Below are 25,471 nucleotides of genomic sequence, written 5' to 3'. Positions count from 1 at the left end.
CCTTCAGTCTTTTCTCCAGCTCCCTCATTGAGATCCCTGTGTTCAGTCTGATGGTTAACTACAAACAAACTCAACTTTATCTGTATGACTCTGGCAAAGCCTCTGAGGAGTCATCTATATCAGGCTCCTTCCAGTAAGCACTTCTTGGCATTCTAAACAGTGCCTGGATTTGGTGGCTGAATATGAAGTGGCTCTCCAATTGGGGCAGTCACTGGATTTTTTCCTTCAATTATTGCTCCTCTATTTGTTCCTGTATTTCCTCCTCTGTGTGTTTATTTATTTATTTATTTATTTATTTATTTATTTATTTATTTATTTATTTATCTATCTATCTATCTATCTATCTATCTATTTATTTATTTATTTATTTTTCTCCTTTCTAAAAAGGACCGAGGCATCCACATTTTGGCTTTTCTTCTTTTTGAGTTTCATAAGGTTGGCAAATTTTTTAATTATTTTTTTTCATATAGCATATACAGACCACAGTTTCTTGTTCCACCCATTCCCACCTGTCACTCTTCATCCTGCCTCCTCTTCTATCTATTCCCCCTTCTATTTCTTTTCAGAAAAGAACAGGCCCCTCATGGATATTCATCAAACATAGCATATCAAATTACAGTTAAACTGAATTAACTACAGTTAATCTCTTATAGTATTAAGTCTCTATGAGGCAACCTAGTAGGAAGAAAATTGTTCTTAAAAACAGGCAGAAAGAGTCAGCAACATTCTACCTTCTTGCTACTAAGAATTTTCAAAGAAGACCAAGCTACACAAATATCACATATGCGTAGAAGTCATAGGTCAGAATCATGCAGGCTTCGTGGTTGTTGGTACAGTCTCTGTGAAGCCCTATGAACCCAGAGCTTTTTTGTGAGTTTTCTTGTGTTGTCTCTGACCTCTCTGACTCCTAAAATACTTCCTCTCCATCTACAGCAGGATTGCCCTAGCTTGGCCTAATGTTTGGCTGTGAGTCTCTTCATCTCTTTCCATCAGTTGCTGTATGTAGTCTCTTTGGTGTTATTGGGCTAGGCAAGAGAAAAAAATACCCTGCAGCAATGAACTAGGACAAAAAAAAATAAGTCACATATAAAATATAAATATACATAAATAAAACATAAAATGAGACAAGTCAGATCCTCTTAGTGTAAGCATTTTACAAATAAATGTATTAACCCCTGCCCCAAGCAAGCATCAGAGATAGGAAGAACAGATAAAAACATAACTTTCTTTGTACCATCTACAAAAAAACATGTTTGAACTAAAGATAGAACAGTTCAACATTGTATGATGTGTAATTTATGTAAATAAACTAAATATAAAATATAGTCAGTGAAGAAAGTTATTATCTGCTAATAGAAGTTTCAATATAAGCAAAAAATATGAAATTTAAGACATTTACAGACCTAATACTAAGCAATAAATTATTTGAAGACACAACCTAAAGAATGCAGAGATAGACACTATGCTAATAATTAGAAATTTTAATATCCTGTTCTGAATAATGTATAGAAGCTCTAGATAGATGGTAAGATAAAAGGGAGCCTTAAGCAAAATGGTAAGCCATAAAGATTAGGAAGCAATTAACAATTCTTTCACACAATCCAAAGTTACTATGTCATAGTTCTAATGAACATGAGACACTACTTGTATACTATACATTAGACCACAAATTATACTCAGCAGAATTCAAGGAAGAGTTATTTCATTAGTAATATTCTCTGACAATCACAGGGTAAATTTATATATCAATAACAGAAGGTTGAAAAATTCTTTAAATAGTGCAAACTAAACAACTTGTATTTCAAAAACAATGGATAAAAAATTGACAAAAATTGAACAAAAAGCTTTAAAATGAATAAGAATTAAATCACAACTGATTAAAAATATACATGGTATAAATCCAATGCTGGTTTAAATACCGATGTATACATTGGAAATGGTTACATAATATTAAGTAAACATGAGATATAGGGATAGCAGTATATATTATCTGGTGTGATGTGGTAAACATGTAAAGAACTATTGCTAAATCTATTTAAATTTTTACAGAAATTGAAGTTTTAGGAATATGTTCCAAACTTAGTCTATTGAAAGTATTAGAATTTGCTACCAAATATATAAATAACCAAGAAAATACATATCAATACTGCATGCTTAGAGCACTAAGAACAAAGAAATTTGACAAGGTATTATCAACTGAATTTAGCAACACAGTAAAGACTTTATCTTATATCAACAAGGAATCATCTAGAGTCTGAAGCAAGGATCAACACATGAATATTTATCTGGGCAAACCACAATCTTTAAAAAAATATTATAACACTTAATTGCATGTTTCATAAAAGTATTTAATAAAAGTTATTCCCCTTAATGATAAAAATATCACTTTACAAATTATTAGTAGGTAGATAGCACATGTTTACATATCATAAAGTCTTCTATGTGGATAATTGCATAGGAGACTGGCAAACTTAAAAAATAACTCCATCTATGTAATAAGATCCTAAGCCAAACATAAAAACCAGATGTGTTTCTATATGCTGACATCAAAAACTTTTAAACAAAAACTTTAAGAACAATTCTATTTATAACATTAGGATGATAATAAAATACTAAAATGTAACTTTAACTTTTATTATTTTAATTTTAAAATGTTTGTAGTGCTAGGAGCTATATCCAGGATGTTGTCTCATGAATTGTGCTACTAGACCATAGAAGAAGTGAGAAAATGTCAACTCATCGCAGATAAGCAATCAATGCATGAACAAAGTAAGTATGTCATGAAAGTTCAGTATATGAACCATTGAGGTTTACTTAGGTTATTACAGGTTTTGGGGTGTAGGGACTTAGAGGATTACAAATGATTCAAAGATAGCTACCTCCCTTAAAGCCCAGCCAAGCATAGGTAATAGCTCACAAATACTGGAAATCTGGTGTTCACTACTTTTCTTAAAGGTTTCTTTTAGAGAGCTCAGTTGGTACCCTCTTCAGAGCAGAGTGTCTATGAGCACCCCTTGCTATATCTAGACAGGATCCTACATCATCTGTTCAGTTTCAGTAATTTCCTAAATTCATTGAATTAATTACTTCTTGAGCTTCACCAGATTCCCTATAGGATCGACAGTTTCTCTTTCTTTTAGAATAGAATATTGGCAGGATCTAGGAGGAAGCAAAAACTAGAGAAATTAATGGTTAGAATATATTTATATAGTGAAATGATATAGATATATCATTTCTACCACAATGCTTTCATTACATTATATAATTTATTACTATTTGTTTAGTACCTACTCTTTGCTTAGAATTAAACAAAAACATTTAAGATATTTTAATGGAACATGTGTATATTTAATTACCTAATGACAGCCCTTTAGATGTGAGTTGTATTAATTTTTTTATACAAAACCATATCAAACTTCCCCAAAACAGTATATAATGTGATTATTTTGTGTGTGTATTTAACAGTGTGGAGAATTTAGCAAAGGAATAGCAGTCCCAGATTTAATTCCCAATACTAGGTTTCAGATTAAAAGCATTTAAATTAGTAGTCCAGTAGAAAACATTTTACTGGAATCATGCCATGCTTATTAGTCAGCAAGTGCAGTATGTGTAAAGGTCACCAGTGTATGAGTCTTTAGCACAGACAAATAGGTCTGGTGCATATGTGCCTGTGTTATACATTGACACAGAGAGGTGCTGCTAAAATGCAAGTCCGCTGTCGATGAAGAATTCTCTATCTACAAACTCCCAAATCCTCAGCAGGTAGAACCCTAGAATTATTGTGTCAGTTTCATCCTCCTCATCCATGTCTTTTTAGCTGAAGTGTGAAATAAAAAGGTAATAGTAGAATTGGAGAACCAAACCAATCCTCAAGAGAATGATCAGAAGAGTGTGGATACAGAGCAGTATTTTAATCTGAGGGCTACCATGCTCTTTCTTTTTTTCTACATCCTCTGTCTCTCTCAGTTCAAAATAATTTACCATAAAAATATACACTGGTTTCCAAATTCTGTCACCCTAATTTTCAGCATTTTGTTACTTTGTGCTACTAAAATGTTCCAGCAATTGTAAAGATCCATTTTAAAATCATCGTTTTAACTTTGGAAACATTTGAAGATGGACCTGCAGACTAGTATATCAAATGGATTACTTCCTGGCCTCTCCCTGTTGTTTACCAAGAACACTAAAAGACAATAATTTTTGTATGGTCACATAATATTTACAGGATCTGTGACTCAGGCTTCCACTTGACACTAAAATTTATTTCATTTCCTACTATAACAGGTTTCATTAATTTTATATTAAACGCTATCAATATAATCACCTTGCTTTGTCAATAATAGAGACAAAATCGAGTGAAATCATAAGAGAATAATAGACTCTTTTAGTCACATCAGACAAAGCAAAGCTAGCTAATTGTCACTTTTAGAATGGTTAAATTATTTTACTAATGACACTCTACATAAAAGAGGCCAGATTATTCTGTTTTGAAATGGATTAATGATGTGATTTAATGTTTCCTTGAGATGTCAAAAAGTAAACAGATGGATATTTAAATGGGGTACTCAGATATGAGCATCAGATGCATGAACTTTAAGCCAGTCTCTGTTCCTTTGTTTGTTCTAATCCTCATTCATATTTCAGAAAGGATTTCAAGACAGGAGTGAAATTCAAAGATGTAGAGCCATGCTTATAGGGCACTCTATGTAACCAGCCATGATTCTCAGAAGAAACATCTCACAGGAAAACAATTTGCGGAAGTGCCTGTTAACAGAAAGTCAAACTTGTAAGAGTAGCTTTTTCATTCTTTTCATATAGTGAGTTTTCATTTAAGAGTAATGTCAAGAAATTTCTGAATACAACCTTCAAAAACAGCCCACACCCTTCTCATACATTCTATCATCAAAAGGAAAATTAGCACTTGGTTGCATGATGTGTAGCACCATTTAAAATATTGCATTTCCATCACCCATTTATTTAAATTACAGATAAAATGCAAGGTTTTCCTAAATGCAAAATACTGCTGAAGCCCACAGGAGGAAAGGACATACTGACACACGTTGGGACAAATTGTGACTGCCCCAAAGACAGGAGGTGTGTGTTACTAATGATCTCAATGCTTCTGAAGTGGGATTAAGGAAAAAGTCATCCACATTGTGGCTGTTTATTCAAGACATATGGAATGAAGACTTCACATCATTAACTACATTTGATTATTAAATGCATGATTATTAACTTGGAGAAACTAATAATATAAATATGCATTTATGTGTTATAATTATTAAGCATAAATAAATAATTGCCCATATATCTCAAGAGAAACTTTTCAGGGCATGTATTTAAAAATGGCTGGCACTAAGAAGAGAGTTTCGACTCTTGATTGTTATCCAGTATGCACCGAAAAAAAGGAATCATTGAATATAATGAAGTCATAAAATCCTATTACCTCAGTGGGTAAAATGTTACTTTAATATTTGTCTTTGAAAGATTATCTTGATTAAAAGTTTTACTTTTGTTGCTGAGTAAGAAGATACATCTTAAAATCTGATCATTAAATTGACTTTTTTGAAAAGAAGTTATATAAATTACATGCCCAAGACTATAGTAGAAGATTCATTATTGCAAATAGTAAAATAGAAAAAAATGCATATTACAAAATCACCAAACTCATTACAATTCCTGTAAACTTGAAATTTGTACTGGAAGATGATGACAATATTAACATTGGGACCATTTTTTTCTGGCTATGCATATATTATCTGTCATTCTTTGTTATACTAATAAAATCATAAGTTCATTCAAAGAATAACATTTTGGGTTTCCCTCTAATACTGCAATGAAATTTATTAGAAGTACATTAAAAATTAAGAATCAAAATAATAGTATTCTTGTCTACATAATTAGAAATTTCCAATATAGGAAGAAATATTTATATTCAAACGGATAATTTAGGTTTTATTTCATAACTACAGATAAGTTGAAATAACTGGGAAAGATTTCTTTCAGTCAAAGCCTTAGTTAGAAATAAGAATTAATAGGACTTGCATATATTTCATACTATCATCTAATTTTATTCATCAGGATTAAATGCACAGGTGGAGGACAGCCAAAGCCCCCAAGTCCTGAGCAGTTGAAATCTGTAATCAAAAGGTCCATAATTAGTTTACGTAGTCATAGCAACTTAGAATCCAACCACAGAGAAAAGACTGTGTCAGTGCTATGTTCTAAAAGGAGTATGCGATCATTGAAATCCTTCACATACATTTAGCTACTTGAGTATTTGTTTATGTTTGTATTTGTGCATATAAATTTATCAGTAGTTTACCTACATACCTATGTGCATATAATAATAGAATTTGTTTTCTAGTACTTTTTTGTTCTGAAAAACTTAACCACATAACTCTTTCTTGATTTTCAGTCCTTAGGGATCTGAAGAAAGCAATGAAATGTAATGTACTACCTTTCTAATTTAATGCATATGTGCATAAATAGGTAACATATTTATAACACATTTACAAAAAATTTTTCTATGGGGCTGTGCCTTGATATATGACTTTAGGCATGACACTGAAAATAAAGCTGATTTTTTCATTTAAATGTTACCTCATCTACTCTTTAGATCTACATCATTGGTTGTTTAAGTATAGAAATATTTGTTTGGTGATGCTTCATTGTTGTCTACATGTATGCTCTTAACTTTGGACATTAAATGTGTAAGGAGGAAGCTCCATTCTGATACTAAGAAAAGAAGCTGTAAATCATCATTAGAGCACACATTGTACAGACACTTCTTAATGGCTCTGTTGACACTGAACGAATTAGATATTGCATGATATTTCTTTAGCATAGAAGATACAGAGTGATATTACAATGTATATCTTTAATGCCAAAAAGTAAGGAAAGGGTTCTCTTTCATTTATGCCTTTGGATAGTTACTAAGGAACACATAAGTTGTCTTTATTATTCTAGGAGAAAAATCTTGAGTAAGTTTAGAAAAAGAGTACTCTAGTGAAAAATACTGATGATAAAATGTGTATGACTATGTTAATTGTGTGAGGAAAAGGACAGTGCTATATTAGTTTATGTTTATAAATCTAAGCTGTCATCACCAGATCCCAGGAAGTAGACAGGTAATTTTAAAATGTGAAAGGAGTCAGAAAAATGATCGGAAATGCAATGATGAAAGTTGGATGATAAACAGTCCCTGTACACAGCATGTGTCAAGAGGACAAAAGTGTGATTTGGGGGTTTGGAAGGGGAAGCTATTATTCAGCCTCAGCCAAGGTATTGTCTTTTCAGAAAACCAGTCTCCTTGCATTCTTCATAAAGACTCAGAAATAAATGTGAAATTGTGACATTTCCTCTTAGACATAGGATAAACCACTATTTTACCTTCTTTTGTAATTTGAAACATTTTTATGCCTTATTAGGAAATAAAATTGACTATGCCTGGTCTTTATTTCTCTGTCTGAACTCAATGGTATGTCTAAGTAAAAGTGTAAAATAAACCAGAAAGAGAGAGTGGAAGCTCAGTTTTTTCCTGCAATGGACAAAGAAATCTGTTCAATGAGAACACAATTTTGTGTTCTAAGGCTGCAGGATCACTGAAGTGAGTTCAGTGCCAGTTATATTATATGACTACCTGATGTCAGAGTCACTTAGATCCATCAGACTGTCTAGAAACTGAAGATTCAGCACAGGTTGGCTGAAAATCTTCTTCTACATCACATATTGCCTTTTGAGGGGGAAATTGGCCACTTCGTAACATAAAAAGTATAATAAGATCAAACACAAGTATCCCAAGTAAGAGGACTTGAGCAGAGCCAAGGATGTAGTGAATTGGTTTCCAACTGCAACAGAGTGAAGGTAGAAAGGAACAAAAGGACAGATATTACTCATATTCCTAATTTTAATAAGTTGTTGGTTATAAGAAAATTTAATTTGATTCAGAAGAACAAGCACATACACAAAATGTCTTTAAGCAATTATTTCTATTTGTATGTAACTCAAACAAATTGACATTAATAAATGGGATAGATACAATATGACCTTAATACTATACATGTGAAAATCGACATCAACGTTTTCTACAGCCAGAATTACAACATCAGTGCAAATTATTATTGAGTTTGACAAACATAAATAAATCTAGGACGGTAGCATATTTTACCTTCAAATCTAGGAAGTACCCTGCATACTGGGTGACAGACCCTTTAGAATGAAATATTTTTATTTTTACCCAAAGATCAACCATTTAACAGTTTGTTTGTTTGTTTGCTGCGTGGAGTGGTTGCTTCTTTCTTTTTCTTTACTCTTCTGTAATTCAGGGTATATATTAAAGTCTGATATGACATTAAAATTTTAAAATATTTAAAGTACAAATGTGATGAAAGCACTACACATTTCAATCAATGATGATACTAATATAACTTTTAAACTTGTATGTTAAGTAAAAATTTAAAGTTGTTGCCAGGGAATAAAAAGCTATTTAATACACAAGGTGTCTCAAATGACCTAATAAAGCCAACAGGGTACAGTGAGTACCATTAGTATTAATTAACACTAAATTATAGGAAGATACTTACTTTTTCAAATATTTTGTGGTAAATTCCCAATGATGTACATCTAACGAGAGCATGAGCTGTAATACAAATGGAAGTCTACTTATCTTAAATATGATGTCATGCAAAAGAAGCCAGAGCCTCATAGAAACTCTTTTTTCTTAATTTCCCATCTAAGCCTCCTCTCCTAAACTTACATCAATATGATAAATATTATACTCAGTAGGAACTTTTACTTACTAGGTCTTCTTACTTTTCTTCATTTTGTCTCTTTTTTCTTAATTTGTTTTGCTTTTTGCAGTCACCATGCCCCCTCCCCCAGAGTGGAGTATATGACTGGGATAGAATTTGCTACTAAAATGAGCAGGTCATGCCAAGGTGAATCTTTGCTGTGATAATTGGTACTTCTTTCAATTAAATCCCATTCACCTTTCCCTCTCACCATCTTTTATGTTTCTTCACGTGACCTGGTTCTCATCTATTACTACCATTCAAAACCACAAGAAAGCCTTACTAGGAAATCAAACTTGTCTGTGAATTGATTCACTTCATAGCTATAAACTTATGAGGTAGCAATGTTCACTACATAATAGAAATGCAAATTGGAAGAAAAGACTAAAAGTTATTTCAAAACCACCTATCACATATGATGTCACTTAAAAATTGCCCACTGACTGGGAAAGCATCCAGAATGTCTTTTCCCTATTTATTCATTCATATGGTTGTTACTTAATAACTCAACATTTGAAACCCTGGCTAAAATTTGTGTGGTTTCAGTTTCTGTAGATTTATTACAATGAAGGACTTTGGAAACTCCATGTGACTAACCATATGCATTAGGACAGGGATCATGCTAATACATAGTCACTACTGAGGCAACTGAAAATAAATACCACACATTCAACTTGCAAGTACTTATTGAGATGTCCTAGAAATTCAATTTATGCTTGACATAATTCTAGCTGCCCAATATGAAACAAGACATATCTTATTTATATCATATGAGTCTCCAGCAGATTCTTCTAAAAATTCACACATAAAATTTGAAGACTTCCTGTCAGATGAGTTTTCAAAATAAAAGTCTTATTTTTATGTCTCCAACCTAAAAGCTATAGCACCGTAAAGAAACTGGAAGACATCTGAATATGAAAGTTAATGGCATAATAAATGCCATGCAAAATGGTTATAATTCTGTAAGTGCAAAGAAAAATAATCTTGAGAAATTGTTTTTTTAATTTTCTGCAAAAGATTGAGTCAAAAAAGATAATGATTTAGGGGGGAAAAAGAGAAAATTAAGAAAATAAAACCAGAGTCCCAGTGCTATCTCTGTTGCTTAAGGAAGACTCTGCTCAAGTCTCCTTCCCTGTAAATCTTAAGTAGCAGAGACTTCCTCCTTCATTCGTGTTTATCACTGCCTCCACAAAGCAGTTTGCATATATTTAAAGGCAGAAGACTATAATTAAAAATAATTACATCCATTTGATATCAATTAGTGACTCAAAGGTTCAGTGACAACTCCCCCAAATTTAAAGTCCTGATTATCTATATCTAAAAGTTAACATTTTTTTCTTTTCATTTTATTAATATATTTTATTTACATTTCAAATGTTATCCCCTTTGCAGATTTCCCCTCCATAAACCCTCTATACCATGCTCTCTACCCGGATTCTATGAGGGTGCCCCCTTACCCACAAAAAATCTCCCAAATCCCTGCCCTAACTTACCCTACACTGGGTTATCTAGCTTTGGCTGAACCAAGGGCTTCTCCTCCCATTGATGTTCAACAAGGGCATCCTCTGCAACATATGTAGCTTGATTCATGGGAACATCCAATTGTACTCTTTGGATAGTGGTTTAGTCCCTGGGAGCTCTGGTTGGTTGGTATTTTTCAATTGGAGTCGCAAACCCCTTTAGCTCCTTCAATGCTTTCTCTAGGTCCTCCTTTAGTGACCCTGTTCTCAGATCATTGTTTGGCTGTGAGCATCTGCCTCTGTAAATGTCATACTCTGGCAGAGCCTCTCAAGAGAGAGCTATTTAAGGTTCCTGTCAACATTAACTTCATGGCCTCAGAAATTTTGTCTAGTTTTGGTGGCTATACATGAGCAGGAATCAGGTGGGGCAGTCTCTAGATGGTCTTTGCTTCTGTCTCTGCTCCAAACTTTATCTCTGTATTTCCTCCTGTGAATATTTTATTTCACCCTTCTAATAAGTACTGAAGCATTTGCAAATTGGTATGCCTTCTTCTTGATCTTTGTGTTGTCTGTGAAATGTATCTTGGTTAATTTGAGCTTTTGGGTTAAGATCTACTTATCAGTGAGTGCATACCATGATGTATATACCTATATAGATATAGATGTAGATGTAGATATAGATGTAGATATGGGTGTAGATGTAGATATATAGAGATAGATATAAATATAAATGATATAGATATAGATAGATATAGATATAGATATAGATATACATATACATATAGATGATATAGATATAGATATAGATATAGATAGAGATATAGATAGATATTGAGATTTTGTTACCTCACTCAGGATCATATTTTCTAGATTCATCCATTTGCCTAAGAATCTCTTGAAGTCATTGTTTTTAATACCTGAGTAGTATTCCGTTGTGTAAATGTACCATATTTTCTGTATCCATTCCTCTGTTGAAGGACATCAGGGTTCTTTCCAGCTTCTGGCTATTATAAACAAGGCTGCTATGAACATAGTGGAACATGTGCATTTGTTATTTGTTGGAGCATCACTTGTGTATATGTCAAGAAGTAGTATAGCTGGGTCCTCAGGTAGTACTATGTCCGATTATCTGAGGAACTACCAGACTGATTTCGAGAGTGGTTGTATCAGCTTTCAATCTCACCAACAAGGAAGGAATCTTCATATTTCTTCATATCTTCACCAGCATCTGCTGCCACCTGAGTTTTTAATCTCAATCATTCTGACTGGTGTGAAGGTGAATATCAGGATTGTTTTGATTATCATTTCCCTGCTGACTAAGGATGTTGAACATTTATTTAAGTCCTTCTCAGCCAATTGATTTTCTTCAGTTTAGAATTCTTTGTCAGCACTGTCCCTGGTTTTTTAAAGGGTTATTTTTAGTTCCCCTTATGTATTGTATATTAGCCTTCTATCAGATGTAACATTGGTAAAGTTCTTTTCCCATTCTGATGGTTGCTGTTTTGTGCTAATGATAATGCCCTTTGCATTACAGACCTTTTGCAATCCTGTGAGGTTCCATTTGTTGATTCTTGATCTTAGAGCATAAGCCATTAGTGTTTTGTTCAGGAAATTTTTCCCAGTGCCTATGTGTTTAAGGCTCTTCCCGATTTTCTCTTCTACTAGTTCGAGTATATCTGGTTTTATGTGCAGATCCTTGATTCACTTGAACTTTAGTTTTGTACAGAGTGATAAGAACGGATCTATTTGCATTCTTCTACATGCTGACTGCCAGTTGCACCGACACCCTCTGTTGAAAAGACTATCTTTTTCCCCCATTAGATGGTTTTAGATCAAGTGACCAAAGGTGTGTAGTTCATTTTTGGATCTTCAATTCTATTTGATTGATGTAACTTCTTATCGCTGTATCAATATCATACAGGTTTTATGACTAATGCTTTGTAATATAGCTTGAGATCAGAAATTGTGATTCCCACCGAATTTCTTTTATTATTGAGAATAGTTTTTTCTATCCTGGGTTTTTTGTTACTCCAAATGAAGTTTCAAATTACTCTTTCTAACTGAATGTTGAATTGTGTTGGAATATTGATGAAGATTGCATTGAATCTGTAGATTAGTTTGGGCACGATGGCCATTTGTACAGTATTAATCATGACAATCCATGAGCATGGAGATCAATTCATTTTCTGAGATCATATTCAATGTCTTAATTCAGAGACTTGAAGTTCTTTTCATACAGATCTTTCACTTCCCTGGGTAGAGTCACACCAAGGTATTTAAAATTATTTGGGACTACTGTGAAGGGTGTCTTTTCCATGATGTCTATCACAGCCTGTTTATTCATTGAATAAAAAATGCTACTGATTTGTTTGAGTTAATTTTATATCAAGAGTCTTTGCTGAAATTGTTTATCAGCTGTAGGAGCTCTTTCATGAAATTTGTGGGATCACTTAAGTATACTATCATATCATTTGCAAATAGTGATATTTTGACTTCTTTCTTTCCAATTTCTATTCCTTTTGGCCTTCTTTTTTGTCTAATTGCTCTGGCTAGGACTTTGAGTTCTATATTTATTAGACAGGGAGAGAATAAGCATCCTTGTCTAGTCCCTGATTTTAGTGCGATTGCTTCAAGCTTCTCTCCATTTAGTTTGATTTTGGCTTTTCATTTGCTGTATATTGCTTTTATTATGCTTAGGTATGGGCCTTGAATTCCTGATCTTTCCAAGACTTGACATGAAGGGGTCTTGAATTTTCTCAAGTGCATTATCAGCATCTAGTGAGATCATACTTTTTTTTTCCCCATTTGAGTTTTGTTTTACTGGTGGTTTACATTGATATATTTTCATATATTCAACTATACCTGCATCCCTGGAATGAAGCCCACATGATTGTGATGAATGGCTTTTTTTGATGTGGATTTAGTTTGGAATAATTTTATTGAGTATTTTCACATAAATATTCATAAGAAAAATTTGTTTATCATTTTCTTTCTTGGTTAGGTCTTGTGTGGTACACGTAAAAGCCTAATTGAAGTTTCATAAAGTGGGCAGTGTTCCTTATATTTCTATTTTGTGGAAGAGTTTGGAAAGTATTGGTGTTAGATCTTCTGCACTAAATAAATTTGGTCCAGGGCTTTTTTTGGTTGGAAGATTTTTGGAGACTGCTTCTATTTCTTTGTGAGTTAAGGGATCATTTAGATGGCTTATTTTATCCTTATTTAACTTTGGAACCTGATATCTGTCAAGAAAATTGTCCATGTCATGCAATTCGTAAGTTTTGTTGAGTACAGGCTTTTGTAGTAATATCTGATGGTTATTTGAGTTTCCTCATTCATCTCCTTTTCCATTTCATATTTGGTTATTTGAATACTGTCTCTGTTCCCTCTGATTACTCTGTCTGTAGTTTATCAACCTTACTGATTTTATCCAAAAACAAATTCCTGGTATTGTAAATTCTTTGTACAGTACTTTTTTGTTTATACAGGTTGATTTCAACCCTGAGTTTATTTCCTGCCATCTACACCTCTTGGGTGCATTTGCTTCTTTTTGCCCCAGTGCTTTTAGGTAAACTGTCAAGCTGCTAGAGCATGCTCTCTCCAGATTCTTTTTGGAGGCACTTGAGCTATGAGTTTTCTTCTTAGTACTGTTTTCATTGTGTCCCGTAAGTTTTAGTATATTATGCCTTCATTCTAAAAAGTCTTTAATTTCTTTCTTTATTTCTTTCTTAACCAAGTTATTACTGAGTAGAGCATTGTTCAGTTTCCATGTGTTTGTGGCTTTTCTGCTGTTTTGTTGTTACCTAAGACCAGTCTTAATTCATGGTGATCTGATAGGATGCATGGTATTATTCGGATACTCTTGTACCTGCTGTGTAAATTTGTCCTGGAATATCTTGGTTTCTCCATCTAGGTTGAGACGTTGCTAAATATAATAGCCAGGACTGGCATTTGTATTCTCATGTCATTTGTATGTCATCTGCCCAGGATCTTCTAGCTATCACAGACTCTGTTGAGAAGTCTGGTGTTATTATGATAGGTCTGCCTATATAAGTTACCTGACCTCTTTCTCTCTTTCTTTCTTTCTTTCTTTCTTTCTTTCTTTCTTTATTTCTTTTTTCCTTCCTTCTTTCTTTCTTCCTTCCTTCCTTTCTTTCTTTCTTTCTTTCTTTCTTTCTTTCTTACTTAAAATATTTTTACTATATTTGAGTACACTGTAGCTGTATTCACACCCTCCAGGAGCGGCAATCAGATATCATTACAGATAGTTTTAAGCCACCATGTGTTTTCTGGGATTTAAACTCATGACCTCTCAAAGAGCTGTCAGTGCTTCTAACCACTGAGCCATCTCTCCAGTCCCCTAGAATCTTTCTTTTCTGGTGTTTTGGTGTATCTAAAACTTCTGTGGTAGGTGAACTGGCTTCTGGAGATGCCAAGTGGCTTTGGTTTCTGTTGATTATATTTTGGACTTGCCTTTCTCCATCTGCTTATCTCTAGTGTTAGCTGGTTTTGCTGATTCTGAGAGTGGTTTGACCCTCCTGTGCTCTCAGGAGTGTCAGCACTTCTGAGGACCCAGATGTCTCCCAGTAGGGTCTGGGTACTGAGTACTCTGGCACTGAGTCAGCTCCAGGGACAGGAAGAAATGAGAAGGATTCTGCCCTAACCTGCCTTATAGTTCCTGTGGCCTGTGGCATATGGACAGATCCCTCAGAGCAGAAGTGGTGGTCTTACCTGGTCTCTCATGTATTTTAGCACTTCTGGTGGACCATTTCTCTCCCAGTGTTGTCTGGGTATAGAGAACTATAGCATAAGTTCATCTCCATGTGCAGACAGAAACAGGAAGGATCCTGTCTCAAACTGTTCCTCAGTTTCTATGACCTGAGAAGTCTAGGCAGGTTTCTCTTGGGCCAGGAATTTGAGTAGAGGTGGTGATCTCAGCTATAATCTCAGATGTATCAGCACTCCAGTAAGACCTGCTCTCTCCTAGCGGGGTCTGGGTACATATTGCTCTAGCACAGGATCAGCTCCGGGTACAGGAGGAGACCTCTAAGAGTTATTGATTAATACTTTTCAATATTCTCCTTCGTTGCTGGTGCCACACAAAATTGTTCACCTCTACTTATTCATCACAAATTAATATGTATTTTCTATTAAAAAAAAAACTTTTCTTTGCTTTTTCACTAGGCCTAAACATCTGAAAACCACCCCCTATATCTAGTAGTTCCAATGTTCCATTATATACCTGGAGACAACTGAATTATGTTCTGATGCCTTGGGGTCAAATAGATATTTTTCACTTTATTTCCTTTCTTTGCCTGTTGATGGGCACTGAGACTTTAGCCATATAATGTAAGATTTGTAAATGAACTTGTTCTAGAAATTTATGTATAAGTTTTTGGGTAAACATGTTTTCTTTTCACCTGGGTTAATAATTAAGGTTGGAGCATCTAGTAGCTTATAGGTAATGTTTTAACTTCTATCAGGTTTTTTTAACTGAAAATAATGGGTAAGAATTAGGTAAGACATTATTATGATATTTTTTAAAAATCTGGTTGAGAAATTGTTCCCAATTTAATAACTAAATATGTCATCATGGAGCTTGCCATTACAATGCTCAACATGAAGGACAAATCTGGTGTTTTCACAAAGGCTTTGTGATGCAGGACATCTTTTCTAGTATCTTTTACATTTTCTGTTAATGGTCTTTTATTTTTATTTTCAAAAATGGTCTGAGCATTTTCTAGTGAATAATCAGGCTCTGCTTTTCCTGTTACATCGAGCTGTTCTCATTATGAGGTAAAATCACTCTGGCCTGTGCAGCTGTGACCAGCTCTGAATCCTCTGTTGAACTCAAGTCTATGACTCTTTAAAAAGCAAAAACTCAGGCTGATAAAATATACTCTTATTCATCCATATGTGAAAAGGTATTTTATTAGGTAAAGGGATTGCTGCCACAGGCAGTGATGCCAGCCTCTAATTTTCTTTTGTAAGATGATTGGGATAAAATTCATCAGATGGCTTTGTTAAAAATCAAAAGAGGGAAAGAAGTCACTCATATTTCCCTGCTATCTTATTTCATTTTTTTTGGAAGAGAACAGAAGTGGTAATCAGGTAGAATAACATATCAAAGCATCCGTGTCACTGCTCAGATAAGTTATCAGTTTGATGGTTAGCTACAGTTTTTAATTTTCTAAGGCAAATAAATATATTCAAACACTTCACTTAAATTATATATGATCATCATTAGCTCTTCATCTGAGTAATCAGAATGCTTGCTTATTCTTCTAAAACTCTGAGATAAGAAATGGGTATTAGAGTTTGTCTCTATAAATGCAGTTGATACTACAGAGAGCCCAATAAAAAAATCATAAAGAAACTCAAAGATGAAAACATATCAGGTCACATGAAAATCACCCATTTCCAGAACACTGTTGCAACAAAGTGTCTCTACATTTCTGTCCCTTCAACATGCCCCATTTCACAACTTTTCACACTTCCAATTAGTACTTCTTCACTCCCTCTCATAATCATTGGGTTCATTTTTCTTAGCATTTTCCAGTAGCCTTTGTTCATCTAAACATAATGTATAACCTCATAGACAACATACCCAGGGTTGATTACAAGAAAACGTCACGGTTCTTATTTTTATTATAATATGATAAAGCCCATGATCCTAGACTATAGCTATACAAAATGCAGGTTGTAGTTCACAGTTTCCAAGAAGAAAAGATAATCCTGGGTACATGGATCTACATAAGAAAATCCAAATGAAGGAGAAAGACAAGTATGGTCAGTATGGGACTTGTTTGGAGATGAATGATTTATATGATGTATTCAGGCTTCAGAAAATAAGAGGGTTCTTTGAGTATAATTATGGTCCTAATGTATCAATATATATCAACAGTGGTCCTGGACTACAGAAGCCTACCAAAGGAAAGTACATCAAGTTAGGGACATGGTATTAGTTGTTTGGCAAATGCACATTCACATTCACAGACAAGAATTTTATAATTATTTTTGAAAATTCACTAACTCTATATAAGGAATACTCTGCCTTGTTCTGCAAGGCATTAAGCAAGCATAACATACAAAGGTGAAACTCGTGATTAAGACACCTCTTTTCCCATTCCTTACAGTATTGTATGGAAAATAAAAGTGAGTATCCCTTGTGTGACTAAATTCAAAATATTATCTCAGTCAACTTATTGAATATAATTATTTCTGTTAACTTTAGTCCTTTATTCTAAGTTTCATTAAACAAGTGGTTTAAGTCTTCATAAATTTTCTAGTTCTACTCAAAAGTTAGGTAGAGATTACTTTCATAGCTGTTTGAATCTTGTCCAATACAAAGTAGAGTGAGGAGGGGATGAGCTACAGCCTTGAAGTCACCATTCACAGGAGCTTCAACAAAAATTACATATAACATCCAACGTGGTCTTTGGTCAGAAAAGCCTACAATTGTAAGAATTTTGAGGCCACACTAACCTTGAATTTATTACTATCTGAAGAATCTTAAACTTCAGTCTGTATCTGCTAGTGCTCAAAGTGGTAAATTTAAAGACATATGCCCCACATCAAATTTTTGCAAGATGTGGTTTTAAACCCATGGATCTTGAATCCTAGGTAAAAATATAAAAATTGAGCCAAATATTCTATTCTACATCTAATTTAGATTATCTTCTGTATATGTTTGTGTGTGTGTGTGTGTGTGTGTGTGTGTGTGTGTGTGTAAAGTAATAGCTTACAAAACAACATAACAACTTTGTTATCTTATCTGTAAGTTAATGACATATACAGCCACTTAGATTTAAAATCAAATGTATAACCACATTCACAATTAAAAATAGCTTATTTAATAATATATAGTAATTTGCAATACAAACTGAATGTGAATATCTTTGAAACATCATTGAAATATCATGTGTTGTTCCTCTAGCTCCTAGTATGAACTAGCATTCATTACATATTTGAGGATAACCACATGAATACAGCCTTCTGCCACCACCCCCCCCAAAAAAAAGCTTTATTTGCACAGGCCATTTTCACCAATGTTTTGGTGATGGACTCTACTGAACTCAATTTCTAAGAGAAAAATATCTGTAAACGAGATTGGAAGTCTGTTTAGAAAGGCAGAGCCACCTCCTTTGAACTCTGTCACTAAAAGCTGCCTCATTCCTCTCAACACATGGTTCTCCAATCTCATTTGCAATTCAGTGGCTAAGAAGTGAAATAGAGCTAAGGTTTTGTGGCCACTGTAAGACTCTCTCTTCCTGCCTTTATTTCTTTCCTTTTTTTTTTTTTTTTTTTTTTCAGCTGACCCAGCTTTCTTCCATGGTGTGCATGCACAAGCGCTCTCTGACTTTCAATCGAGCTCATAAATGAGCCCTGATCCTTTGAATGAAGATACAAAGGAATATTGTCACCACAGCATAATCTTCACACACACAAAAGATGCAGAGGCTGATTGAGCACCCATGAGGCTAATCCTCACCTCCCTCCACAAGTGCTTAAGTGGTATTAAGGAAAGAACTGAGCCTTCTATTTTCTGAATTACCAAAGCCCATTTTTCATTCTTCCACCACAGAATTTCCTGTGTTTAATATGGTTGGCACATGTTGTTGGCTGTTTCTTCACTATCCTGTAAGAGCCTCTGTAAATCATAGTCAACATAAAACTCAACAAACAAATATTTAGTGCTAATTAATGCAATACCAAGATAAAGGTCTGCACACTGTTTCGTGTCACGAAAGTTTTGAAGTTTGTTCATGGATTGAAATATGCTAGTGAGAGGAGGTCATTGTGAAATCACTCTAAATCCTTATCCAATAATGCACACTTATTGCTTTTAATTGTTGTTATTTATTTACTTTTGTTAATTGGCTTCCATGCAGAAAAAAGTTGTCTGTGGAAGAATTCCCAGTTTACATGACAGTGGCCTGTTTACAACAAGTAATATATATTATGGCAGATATACTCTATAGAGAAATAATTATTTTCTTTTTTACTGTGGTTGACTGTTTTGGTGTTTAGTCTTAATTTAAAAATTATTTTGACTTAATTCTAAAAAATGTGTTTTGTCAAGGGTTGCAACAAAATATTAGGCTTATCAGCCAAACCTTGGAGAATTTTCAACAACTGTCATGAAGTTAGTTGGGGAAGTGGAGACTGAGAGTAGAGAAAAAGAAGGAAACAAACATTGAAATGGACATTTGTATTTGCATCAAAAATGTTCAGCAATATTAAAAAGAAAAAAAATGATTTTGAAGTCTGGGAAGCCAAGAGCATCCTATCAAATTATGTGACTTTCCCTTTTCTCGAGGAACTTTTTTTTTTTTTTTAATTTTCTTTTCCTAGTCTTTATAGAGGAATCCTAAAATCCATGCACAGGTTAATTGGTTTTCTGCTTTTAAATAGTGAGCTATTATGATTTATGTAAAAATAAAAGAGTACATTCTAGAAAGGTAAAGAAAACAGTTGGGTACAGGCTGAGCAACTGGTGAGTGGGAGACCTAGGCTGCGGGGGAGCAGAGGGACCTCTGCGGAGTGCACACGGAAAGGGCACCCCTTGCCCTGACCTGCCCTGTCCTCCCAGATCCACTAACCGTGAACAGATCTTAGGAACTTCTGTTCCCACCCGGAGACGACTTCAGGTCGCAGAGCAGAGCCTGGCCCAACCACCAGCCGGAAAGGCGACTCGTACAGGCTGAGCTACTGTGACCAGGAACAAATCTTAGGAACATCTGTTCCCACCCGGAGGTGACTTCAGTACGCAGAGCAGAGCCTGGCCCAGCTGCCACCCGGAACCTGGGCTGCTGGGGAGTAGAGAGATCTCTGAGGAGTGCACACGGAAAGTGTACCAGGGACACAGACCAGATACAAGGGAAAGGCAAGAACATATCACTGACAACAAAATGGCAAGAGGAAAGAGAAAGAGTATATCCCAAGGAAACCAAGACAATCTAGCAACACCAGAACCCAGCTCTCCGATAGTAGCAAACATAGGAATTCCAAACACTCCAGAGAAAGAAGACACAGACCTGAAAACATGCCTCAAGACGCTGATAGAGTTACTTAAACAAGAAAGGGAGGAAACGCAAAAAGATTCAGAAGCTTTTAAAGAAGAAACAAGAAAAACACTCAAAGAACTCAAAGAACGAGACGAAAACAGAACCAAAGAAATAAAGGAATGGAAGAGGGAAATTAAAACAGAAATTGACACAATAAAGAAAGCGCTAAAAGAGATAACCCTAGAGTCAGAACACCAAAAAAAGAAATCAGGAGTCACAGAAGCAAGCATTTCCAACAGATTACAAGAGATCGAGGAGAGAATCTCGGGGGCAGAAGACAACATTGCAAACATAGACAAAACAGCCAGAGAAGATGCAAAAAACAAAAAGCTCCTAACCCAAAATGTCCAGGAAATAAAAGACACAATGAGAAGACCGAACCTAAGGATAATAGGAATAGAAGAGGGAGAAGAGTATCAACTAAGAGGCACAGTAAATATCTTCAACAAAATCATAGAAGAAAACTTCCCTACCCTCAAGAATGAGATGACCACGAGCATAAAAGAAGCCTTCAGAACTCCAAATAGGTTGGACCAGAAAAGAAATACCTCCCGACACATAATAGTAAAAACATCAAGTGCCCAAAGTAAAGAAAGAATACTAAAAGCAGTAAGGGAAAAAGGTCAGGTAACTTATAAAGGCAGAACAATCAGACTCACACCCGATTTCTCAGCAGAGACTATGAAAGCTAGAAGAGCCTGGACAGACATCATGCACTCCTTAAGAGAGCACAAGTGCCAGCCCAAGCTGCTATACCCAGCAAAACTATCAATCACCATCGATGGAGAGACAAAGATATTTCAAGACAAATCAAAATTCACACAATATATGACCACAAACCCAGCACTACAACAAATTACAGGTGGAAAACCCAATACAAGGAGGGAAAATACAGCCTAGTAAAAACAAGAAAACTCCTAAACAAGAAAACTAAAAAAAGAAAAAAAACACGGACACAACTCAAACCAAAAAGGCAAAAATGGCAGGATACAGAAACAATTATTCCTTGATATCTATTAACATAAATGGGCTCAACTCCCCAATAAAGAGACACAGACTATCAGACTGGATACATAAACAATATCCAGCCTTTTGCTGCATACAGGAAACTCATCTCAGAGACAGAGACAGACACTATCTCACAGTAAAAGGGTGGGAAAAAAACTTCCAAGCAAACAGCTCCAAGAAGAAAGCTGGAGTGGCTATTCTAATATCAAATAAAGTAAATTTCCAACCAAAAGTTATCAAAAAAGATAAAGAAGGACACTTTTTACTCATTACCGGGGAAATCTCTCAGGAGGAACTCTCAATCCTTAACATATATGCTCCAAATAAAAAATCACCCACATTCATAAAAGAAACTCTACTAAAGCTCAAAAAATACATTTCACCCCACACAATAATAGTGGGAGACTTTAACACCCCACTCTCACCAATGGACAGATCAGGGAAACAAAAACTGAACAAGGACACTGCAAAACTAGCAGAGACTTTGAACCAACTAGAATTAATAGATATATACAGAACATACTATCCTAAAGTAAAAGAATACACCTTCTTCTCACCACCCCATGGCACCTTCTCGAAAATTGACCACATAATTGGACACAGAACGAGCCTTCATCGATATAAGAAGATAGAAATACTCCCATGCATCCTCTCAGATCACCATGGTCTACCGCTGGTCTTTAACAACAACAAAGACAACAAAATGCCCACATACACATGGAAACTAAACAACACTCTGCTAAAGGATAGCAGGGTCAAAGAAGAAATAAAGAAAGAAATTAAGGATTTTCTAGAATTCAACGAAAACGAAAAAACAACATACCCAAACCTATGGGATGCAATGAAAGCAGTATTGAGAGGAAAACTCATTGCTCTAAGTGCTTCCAAGAAGAAACTGGAGAGAGCTCACATCAGCAACCTGACAGCACAGCTAAAAGCCCTAGAACAAAAGGAAGCAGATTTACCCAAAAAGAGTAGACGGCAAAAAATAATCAAAATTAGGGCAGAAATAGACCAAATAGAAACAAAAAAAACCATTGAAAAAATCAACAAAACAAAGAGTTGGTTCTTTGAGAAAATCAACAAGATTGATAAACCCCTAGCCAGACTAACTAAAGGGCAAAGAGAGAGTATCCAAATTAACAAAATCAGAAAGGAAAGTGGTGACATAACAACTGAAACTAAGGAAATTCAAGAAATCATCAGATCCTACTACAAAAACTTATACTCCACAAAATTGGAAAATCTGGAGGAAATGGACGAATTCCTAGACAGATACAAGGTACCAAAGTTGAACCAGGACCAAGTAAACCATCTAAATAACCCTATAACACCTAAAGAAATAGAAGAAGTCATCAAAAGCCTCCCAACCAAAAAAAGCCCAGGTCCAGACGGGTTCAGTGCAGAATTTTATCAGACATTTATTGGGGATATAACACCAATATTCGCCAAACTATTACAAAAGATAGAATCAGATGGAATATTACCCAACTCATTTTTTGAGGCTACAATAACCCTCGTACCTAAGCCACACAAAGACCCTACAAGAAAAGAGAACTTCAGACCAATCTCAATTATGAACATTGATGCAAAAATACTCAACAAAATCCTTGCAAACCGAATCCAAGAACACATCAAAACCATCATTCATCATGACCAAGTAGGCTTCATCCCTGGGATGCAGGGATGGTTTAACATAAGGAAATCCATCAATGTAATCCACCATATAAACAAACTTAAAGACCAAAATCACATGGTCATCTCACTAAACGCTGAGAAAGCATTCGACAAAATCCAACACCCCTTCATGTTAAAAGTCCTGGGAAGAACAGGAATCCAAGGCCCATATTTAAACATAATAAAAGCAATATACAGCAAACCAACAGCCAACATCAAACTTAATGGCGAGAAACTTGAAGCAATCCCACTAAAATCAGGGACTCGACAAGGATGCCCACTCTCTCCCTACCTATTCAACATAGTACTGGAAGTCCTGGCTGGAGCAATTAGACAGCAAAAGGAGATCAAGGGGATACAAATCGGAAAGGAAGAGATAAAAACATCACTCTTTGCCGATGACATGATAGTGTACTTGAGTGACCCCAAAAATTCCACCAGAGAACTCCTACAGCTGATAAACAAGTTCAGCAAAGTGGCCGGATACAAAATTAACTCAAACAAATCAGTAGCATTCCTATACTCAAAAAACAAACATGTGGGAAAAGAAATTGGGGAAAAGGTACCCTTCACAATAGTTATAAAAGCTATGAAATACCTTGGTGTGACTCTAACTAAGGAAGTAAAGGACCTGTATGACAAGAACTTCAAACCTCTAAAGAAAGAAATTGAAGAGGATCTCAGAAAATGGAAAGATCTCCCATGCTCATGGATTGGAAAGATCAACATCTTAAAAATGGCCATCCTACCAAAAGCAATCTACAGATTCAATGCAATCCCCATCAAAATTCCAACCCAGTTCTTCATGGAATTGGAAAGATCAATGTGCAATTTCATCTGGAATAACAAAAGACCTAGAATAGCGAAAACCATCCTCAACAACAAAAAAACATCAGCGGGAAACACTATCCCTGACCTCAAGCTATATTACAAGGCAATTGTGCTGAAAACTGCATGGTACTGGTACAGAAATAGGCAAGTGGATCAATGGAATAGAATAGAAGATTCAGAAATGAGCCCTCATGTATATGGTCACCTGATTTTTGACAAAGGAGCAGTAAACATTCAATGGAAAAAGGACAGCCTATTCAACAAATGGTGCTGGTCCAAATGGCACTCAACATGCAAAAGAATGAAAATAGACCCGTTCTTATCTTCTTTAACAAAGCTCAAGTGTAAGTGGATTAAAGATCTCCACATTAAACCTGATACACTGGAATTATTAGATGAGAAAGTAGGGAAAACCTTAGAACACATAGGCACAGGAGAAAATTTCCTAAACAAAACACCAATGGCTCAAGCTCTAAGGTCAAAGATTAACAAATGGGACTTAATGAGATTGCAAAGTTTCTGTAAGGCTAAGGACATCGTCAAGAAAACAAAACGGCAACCAACAGAATGGGAAAAGATCTTTACCAACACCACATCAGATAGAGGCCTAATATCTAAGGTGTACAAGGAACTCAAAAAGCTCGACACCAGAGAATCAAATAACCCTATTAAAAAATGGGGTACAGAGCTAAACAAATATTTTTCAGTTGAGGAACTCCGAATGGCCGAAAAACATCTGAGGAAGTGCTCGACATCCTTAGCCATCAGGGAAATGCAAATCAAAACAACCCTAAGATTCCACGTCACTCCAGTCAGATTGGCCAAGATCCAAAACTCAGATGACAGCAGATGCTGGCGAGGCTGCGGAGAAATAGGAACACTTCTCCACTGTTGGTGGGGTTGCAAGCTAATACAACCACTCTGGAAATCGGTCTGGCGATACCTCAGAAAATTGGATATAGTACTACCTGAAGACCCAGCTATTCCACTTCTGGGCATATACCCCAGAGACACTTTAATACACAACAAAGATATATGCACCACAATGTTCATAGCGGCTCTATTTATAATAGCCAGAAGCTGGAAGGAACCCAGATGTCCTTCAGAAGACGAATGGATACAAAAATTGTGGTACATATACACAATGGAATACTACAAGCCACCAGAAACAATGACTTAACCAAATTCTTAAGAAAATGGCTGCATCTAGAGAAGATCATCCTGAGTGAGATAACCCAGTCACAAAAGAACAGACATAATATGCAGTCACTGATAGTGGGATGCTAACCCCAGAGGCTTGCACTCCCCCAGAAACAACTCACAGACTGTATGAAGTCCAAGAAATAAAGAAAACAAAACTATACATATATTCACAAAACAAGAAGACTTTGACTATTTCCATGTTGCGTTTTGTTTTGCATGTACTTTACGCTTATTGCAACTAGTACATTTTCAATGCATACTGTCAAGCCCTTGAAAAAAATCAAGTACCGACTAAAAAACATATTCACATGGTTTTATGTAAAATTTATTTTAATGTCTGAAAAAACAGTACTGACAAAAATGTATAATTTTAAGCAAAAAATGTTTAAAATCTTTACATCTATCTTTGTTTTGAAAAATAAAATCGTTTAAAAAA

Source organism: Micromys minutus (genome assembly GCF_963924665.1).
Source record: "Micromys minutus genome assembly, chromosome: 24".
NCBI classification, from domain to species: domain Eukaryota; kingdom Metazoa; phylum Chordata; class Mammalia; order Rodentia; family Muridae; genus Micromys; species Micromys minutus.
The sequence above is the reverse complement of the archived record's forward strand: the minus strand, read 5'-3'. Positions refer to the sequence as shown.